Below are 6924 nucleotides of genomic sequence, written 5' to 3'. Positions count from 1 at the left end.
ACACTCACATCCTTGGAAATGCATACTGCTGTGAGAAGAGCAGATAGGACTCAATGCTCTCAAACAGCTTCTTCACACTATTTTAATTTGGGGGACAAAAATGTCATCAGGAGCATTACTGACCAAATCTCATGATGTCTCCAGGCTCTCCTCAAGAAGTACAAGAAAACAACATAAGCTTCCATGGGAGGTATGAATAAGTCACACAATAGCTGTTAGCTTAAATAGCATTAAAACACAAAGGAAGTGAAACTTACACTTGGTGCTCTTTCTTTAGCTAACTGTTTTATACTATAAGTGATCCCATTGGGACTGGCATTAAAAGCTGGATCATAATGAGGGAAGAGCAGATAAAAAGAATAATAGTCCCTTCATATCTATTTCAGCAGCCAAGCAGACTGGAAAGAAAAATACTTGCTGGTTTTTGGTTTGTTTTTTTTTTTATTCAAAAGTCTTCCTTAGGGAGGGCCTTAGAGCTGATGTGCTGCAAAAGGTGACTTTTACATTACTGTTACCATTTATAACAAAAATTAATCTTACACTACCCAAAACTGAATTGCATGCCCCACAATGAGCACAAATAGGTAGACAGCTAGCTAGGTCCTTGTCTAGCAAGTTTGCTCTCCAGGTTAAGACATGATCACAGAATCAGAGAATCACAGAATGTCAGGGGTTCAAAGGGGCCTCAAAACTTCATAGTATCATAGTATCAGTCAGGGTTGGAAGGGACCACAAGGATCATCTAGTTCCAACCCCCCTGCCATGGGCAGGGACACCCCACACTAGATCAGGCTGGACAGAGCCTCGTCCAGCCTGGGCTTAAACACCTCCAGGGATGGGGCCTCAACCACCTCCCTGGACAACCCATTCCAGGGCTTCACCACTCTCACAGTGAAGAACCTCCTCCTCACCTCCAGCCTGAATCTCCCCACCTCCAGCTTCATTCCATTCCCCCTAGTCCTATCACTACCTGAGATCCTGAGAAGTCCTTCCCCAGCCTTCCTGTAGGCCTCTTTCAGATACTGGAAGGCCACAATTAGGTCACCTCAGAGCCTTCTCTTCTGCAGACTGAACAGCCCCAACTCCTTCAGTCTGTCCTCATAGGAGAGGTGCTCCAGCCCTCTGATCATCCTCGTGGCCCTTCTCTGGATACCTTCCAGCATGTCCATATCCCTCTTGTAATAGGGGCTCCAGAACTGGGTGCAGTACTCCAGGTGGGGTCTCACCAGGGCTGAGTAGAGAGGGAGGATCACCTCCCTTGCCCTGCTGGCCACACTCCTCCTGAGGCAGCCCAGGATCTGATTGGCTTTGCGGGCTGCAAGTGCACACTGAGAGCTCATGTTGAGCTTCTTGTCCACCAGCACCCCCAAGTCTCTCTCCTCAGGGCTGCTTTCCAGCCAGTCCCTGCCCAGCCTGGATTTGTGCCTGGGATTGACTCATCTAGCCCAACCCCCTTGGCAGAGCAGGGCCAGTGGGTACAATTGCAATTAAAAGTCAAAATAAATAAATAGCATAAATAGCCCTGCACAATAACTGAAATGAATCATCTCTATTAGTCCTGGGTTGTTTTTTTTTACACACTCTACCTCATCCTGTAAGTCCCTCTCTTACAGATGCTGCTAGAGAAGGAAGCTTTTAGGAGAGACTGCTCAGAGCTGTGCTTCAGTGGCAGAAAAAACCTTGTTCCATCTTTGGCTACTTCATCCCTCAAGAAAGCACAAAGTCATTGGCAAAGCTTCAGGACAGAAGGAATTTCCCTCACTGTTTCGGATAATGGAGTGCAAAAGACTACTAGTCATCTCCTCCAGCTGGAGGGAAGAAGCAGTCATTTTCTCACCTCCCCTGGCACACAAAGTTAAAACAGAAAAGAGATGAGGGTGTGAATGCAGTCTTTGAAATTAAGAGGATCATGGAGAAGGCAAATAGAAAATGACTTCTTCTTTTTCTTCCATGCTAGTAACAAGGGGAATGAAATGAAGCTGGCAGTAGCACACCTCGAGGTAAACAAAAAGAGATGATTCTTCTCACAGTTGCATAATCACAATGTGTTTGATACAGGATGCTGAATATGCTAGAAATGTGCAAGATCAGGGACAGCTTGGACAAGTTAATGGAAAAGAAATTCTCAAGAACTTCCAAGGGATAGAGAGTCAGCACTTTGTGTCTTGCTGCTTCCTACAGACGTCCCAAATAGTGAAATAGTCAACTCTATTGAAGTGAGTTTTCTAGAACTGACACAGAAGCACTGACATCTAATAATGTTGATGAGGCACAAGCTTTCCTGGTATTGCTAAACCAGCATAGAAAATCCATTTCATGCTTGTCTGCAGAAGTAAATCCTCTGGCTAATTTGTCAGAACTATGAACATGCCTTGCTCTCCCCTTAACCTTGCCTTAAATACAGGAGAAGAGCCATGGTGTTGCACCAGCTGCTGAAAGGCAGCAGTCACATGGTGATCACTTCATCTGTCCTGAGAAACAGAACTATTGGCTGAAATGATGGCTTGTTAAAGTGCATAGTATACATTTGCATCTAGGATGAGAGACAAAAATTCTCTCATCAGTAAAATCAAAAGCCCTTTAATATGTTGTCATTCAACAACATGGTGCCCATCCACAAGAAGGGCCAGTTGGATGAGCCAGGGAATTATAGGCCTGTCACCCTTAACTCAGTGCCAGGCATGATCATGGAACAGGTCATCCTGAGTGCATTAACACAGCACTTAGAGGATGGCCAAGGGATCAGGCTCAGCCAACATGGATTTAGGAAGGGCAGGTCCTGCCTGACCAACCTGAGCTCCTTCTACGAGCAGGTGACCCACCTGGTGGATGTGGGGAGGCCTGTGGATGTAGTCTACCTGGACTTCAGCAAGGCCTTTGACACCGTCCCCCATAGCAAACTCCTGGCCAAACTGTCAGCCCATGGCTTGGACGGGAGCACACTGCGATGGGTTAGGAACTGGCTGGATGGCCGAGCCCAGAGAGTGGTGGTGAATGGTGCCACATCAAGCTGGCGGCCAGTCACTAGTGGTTTGCCCCAGGGATCAGTGCTGGGCCCTGTGCTCTTTAACATCTTTATTGATGATCTGGATGAGGGCATTGAGTCCATCATCAGTAAATTTGCAGATGACACCAAGCTGGGGGCAGGAGTTGATCTGCTGGATGATAGAGAGGCTCTGCAGAGGGACCTCGACAGGCTCGACAGATGGGCAGAATCCAACAGCATGAGATTTAACACATCCAAGTGCCGGGTTCTGCACATTGGCCACAACAACCCCATGCAGTGCTACAGGCTGGGGTCAGAGTGGCTGGAGAGCAGCCAGGTAGAGAGGGACCTGGGGGTACTGGTCGATGGCAGACTGAACATGAGCCTGCAGTGTGCCCAGGTGGCCAGGAGGGCCAATGGCATCCTGGCCTGCATCAAGAACAGTGTGGCCAGCAGGAGCAGGGAGGTCATTCTGCCCCTGTACACTGCACTGGTTAGGCCACACCTTGAGTAGTGTGTCCAGTTCTGGGCCCCTCAGTTTAGGAAGGAGGTTGACTTGCTGGAACGAGTCCAGAGAAGGGCAATGAAGTTAGTGAGGGGCTTGGAACACAAGCCCTATGAGGAGAGACTGAGGGAGCTGGGGCTGCTTAGCCTGGAGAGGAGGAGACTCAGGGGTGACCTTATCACTCTCTACAACTACCTGAAGGGGGGTTGTAAACAGGCAGAGGTTGGTCTCTTCTCCCAGGCAACCAGCACCAGAACAAGAGGACACAGTCTCAGGCTGCACCAGGGGAGGTTCAGGCTGGAGGTCAGGAGGAAGTTTTACACAGAGAGAGTGATTGCCCATTGGAATGGGCTGCCTGGGGAGGTGGTGGAGTCGCCATCACTGGAGGTGTTCAGGAGGAGACTTGACAGGGTGCTTGGTTGCATGGGTTAGTTGATTAGGTGGTGTTGGATGATAGGTTGGATGCGATGATCTTGAAGGTCTCTTCCAACCTGGTTTATTCTATTCTATTCTATTCTATTCTACTCTATTCTATTCTATTCTAATTCTAACGGCAGCATCACTGAATCTTGTCAGTGATCTAAAATCTTCCCCACTAGGCTGCTGTTAAGTCCATGTTGCAGCAGAAGGTGGAGGTATGATTTGTGACTGTAACACCAGGTTCCAGAAGGACTTCTTTATGTAATGGGTAATTGTGGTTTCTTCAGCTGCACAGAGAGCATATACACCAAAATGCTCCAAATAGGCAAAATACAGCCATTAAAATGAATGAAAATAAATTAGTGAATCAACTGGATTTATTTAGAAATTTGAATGCCAGGAGAGGGTTGGTCTCTTCTCCCAGGAAACCAGCACCAGAACAAGAGGACACAGTCTCAAGCTGCACCAGGGGAAGTTTAGGCTTGAGGTGAAGAGAAAGTTCTTCACTGAGAGAGTTGTTAGCCATTGGAATGTGCTGCCAGGGAGGTGGTGAAGTCACCATCCCTGGAGGTGTTCAAGAGAGGATTGGATGTGGCACTTGGTGCCATTGTTTAGTCATGAGGTCTGTGGTGATGAGTTGGACTCGATGATCTTTGAGGTCTCTTCCAACCTTGGTGATACTGTGATACTGTGATTTCTGTAATGAACTTTGCTTCTGAAGTGGGGAGTAATTGTGAGGATGGAATGAAGTGAGGTTTTGGTCTAGAATTATACATAATAGAGTTAAATCAGATTAAGATTATAGATTAAGTCTGTGTGTGGGGGTCATTAAATTCTGCTGAATCAGCCTTTCTGAGTTTGTCTATAAATTCTTACAGAGATAAAGAAAACCAGGCAACCACTCCCTTTGAACTTGTTAATGTATCACAGATTACAGTATACCATATATTGTGGCATCACAGTTCTGAGCTATCACTGAACCCAGTTTTGGCCATGATGGCCTAGGATGACTTAGGGGGAGATGTTTTGTGTGCCTCCTTTTGTAGGTTTCTTCCAAACACCTGGTTGGAATATTTGTTTGATGGATTCTGTTGGTGCCTGGTTAACTGACCAATTTGCACCATAACAACTGTCTTTAATTATGCCAGCAGAAGATAACTCAAATGAGTTTTAGTGTGAATTATTCAATACTTTTCTGGGCTAACTTAGTCCTGAAGAAATGTAAAAAAAACCCAACCCAAACCAAAAATAACTCTCTGAGCTACATATTGACCTTCCTTCTTAATTTCCTGCAAGGGTTACAGAGCGCAGAGATGAGGAATCTACTTGCTTCAACAGTCTGCATGTGAAGTAATTAGCTTTTCAAGGCTGGCCAAGCAAAAATAAAAGCCTGGAAATGTTTTTGTACCTAGCACTCTTAAGAACCATTTCAATCCAGTTCATATTTGTATGTCAGTCAGTCTCACCTCTGTGCCTAGAAAGATCATGGAGCAGATCCTCCTGGAGTCACTACTCGCTCAAAAGAATAGTGAAGAGGTGATTGGGAGCAGTCAGCATGGCTTTGCCAAGGGCAAATCCTGCCTGACCAACCTGGTGGCCTTCTATGAGCAGGTGACAAAATTAATAGCTGAGGGGTGAGCAACTGATGTCATTTACCTGGACCTGAGCAAAGCCTTCGACACTGTCCCGCACCACATCCTGCTCTCCAAACTGGTGACACATGGGTTTGATGGGTGGACCACTAGATGGATAAGAAACTGGCTTGATGGCTGCACCCAAAGAGTGGCTGTCAATGGCTCCATGTCCCAGTGGAGGCCAGGGACAAGCAGAGTCCCTCAGGGATCAGTCCTGGGACCTGTCTTGTTCAACATCTTTATGGGTGCCATGGACAGTGGCATTGAGTGCACCCTCAGCAAGTTTGCTGATGACACCAAGCTGTGTGGTGCAGCAGACACGCTGGAGGGAAGGGAGGCCATCCAGAGGGACCTTGACAGGCTGGAGAGGTGGGCACAGGCCAACCTCATGAAGTTCAATAAGAGCAAGTGCAGGGTCCTGCATCTGGGTCGAGGCAATCCCAGGCACAAATCCAGGCTGGGCAGTGACTGGCTGGAAAGCAGCCCTGAGGAGAGAGACTTGGGGGTGCTGGTGGACAAGAAGCTCAACAGGAGCTCTCAGTGTGCACTTGCAGCCCGCAAAGCCAATCAGATCCTGGGCTTCATCAGGAGAAGTGTGGCCAGCAGGTCGAGGGAGGTGATCCTCCCCCTCTACTCAGCCCTGGTGAGACCCCACCTGGAGTACTGTGTCCAGTTCTGGAGCCCCTATTACAAGAGGGATGTGGAGGTGCTGGAAGGTGTCCAGAGAAGGGCCACGAGGATGATCAGAGGGCTGGAGCACCTCTCCTATGAGGACAGACTGAAGGAGTTGGGGCTGTTCAGTCTGCAGAAGAGAAGGCTCCGAGGTGACCTAATTGTCGCCTTCCAGTATCTGAAGGGGGCCTACAGGAAGGCTGGGGAAGGACTTCTCAGGATCTCAGGTAGTGATAGGACTAGGGGGAATGGAATGAAGCTGGAGGTGGGGAGATTCAGGCTAGATGTGAGGAGGAGGTTCTTCACCATGAGAGTGGTGAAGCACTGGAATGGGTTGTCCAGGGAGGTGGTTGAGGCCCCGTCCCTGGGGGTGTTTAAGAGCAGGCTGGATGAAGCTCTGTCCAGCCTGGTCTAGTATGGGGTGTCCCTGCCCATGGCAGGGGGGTTGGAACTAGATGATCCATGTGGTCCCTTCCAACCCTGAATGAAACTATGAAACTCTGTGCTAGATGTGAGATATTCCTTTCCACTGACTGATGACTTACACCTAAAGGGAGTCTCCCTTTTCTGTACATCCTTGGCTTAGGAGGTGCCAGCAGCCACCCAACACACTTAAAGGATTTAACATCAAAATCTTGAGACGTGAATTTCTCGTTTGCATCTGTGCAGGATCATAAAATCATTCAGGTGGGAAAAAAAAAACCCAC

The sequence above is a fragment of the Melanerpes formicivorus genome, unplaced genomic scaffold, assembly GCF_026170545.1.
Source record: "Melanerpes formicivorus ecotype bairdi unplaced genomic scaffold, bMelFor1.0.p_v2 SCAF_6, whole genome shotgun sequence".
NCBI classification, from domain to species: domain Eukaryota; kingdom Metazoa; phylum Chordata; class Aves; order Piciformes; family Picidae; genus Melanerpes; species Melanerpes formicivorus.
This window is presented reverse-complemented; position numbering follows the sequence as displayed.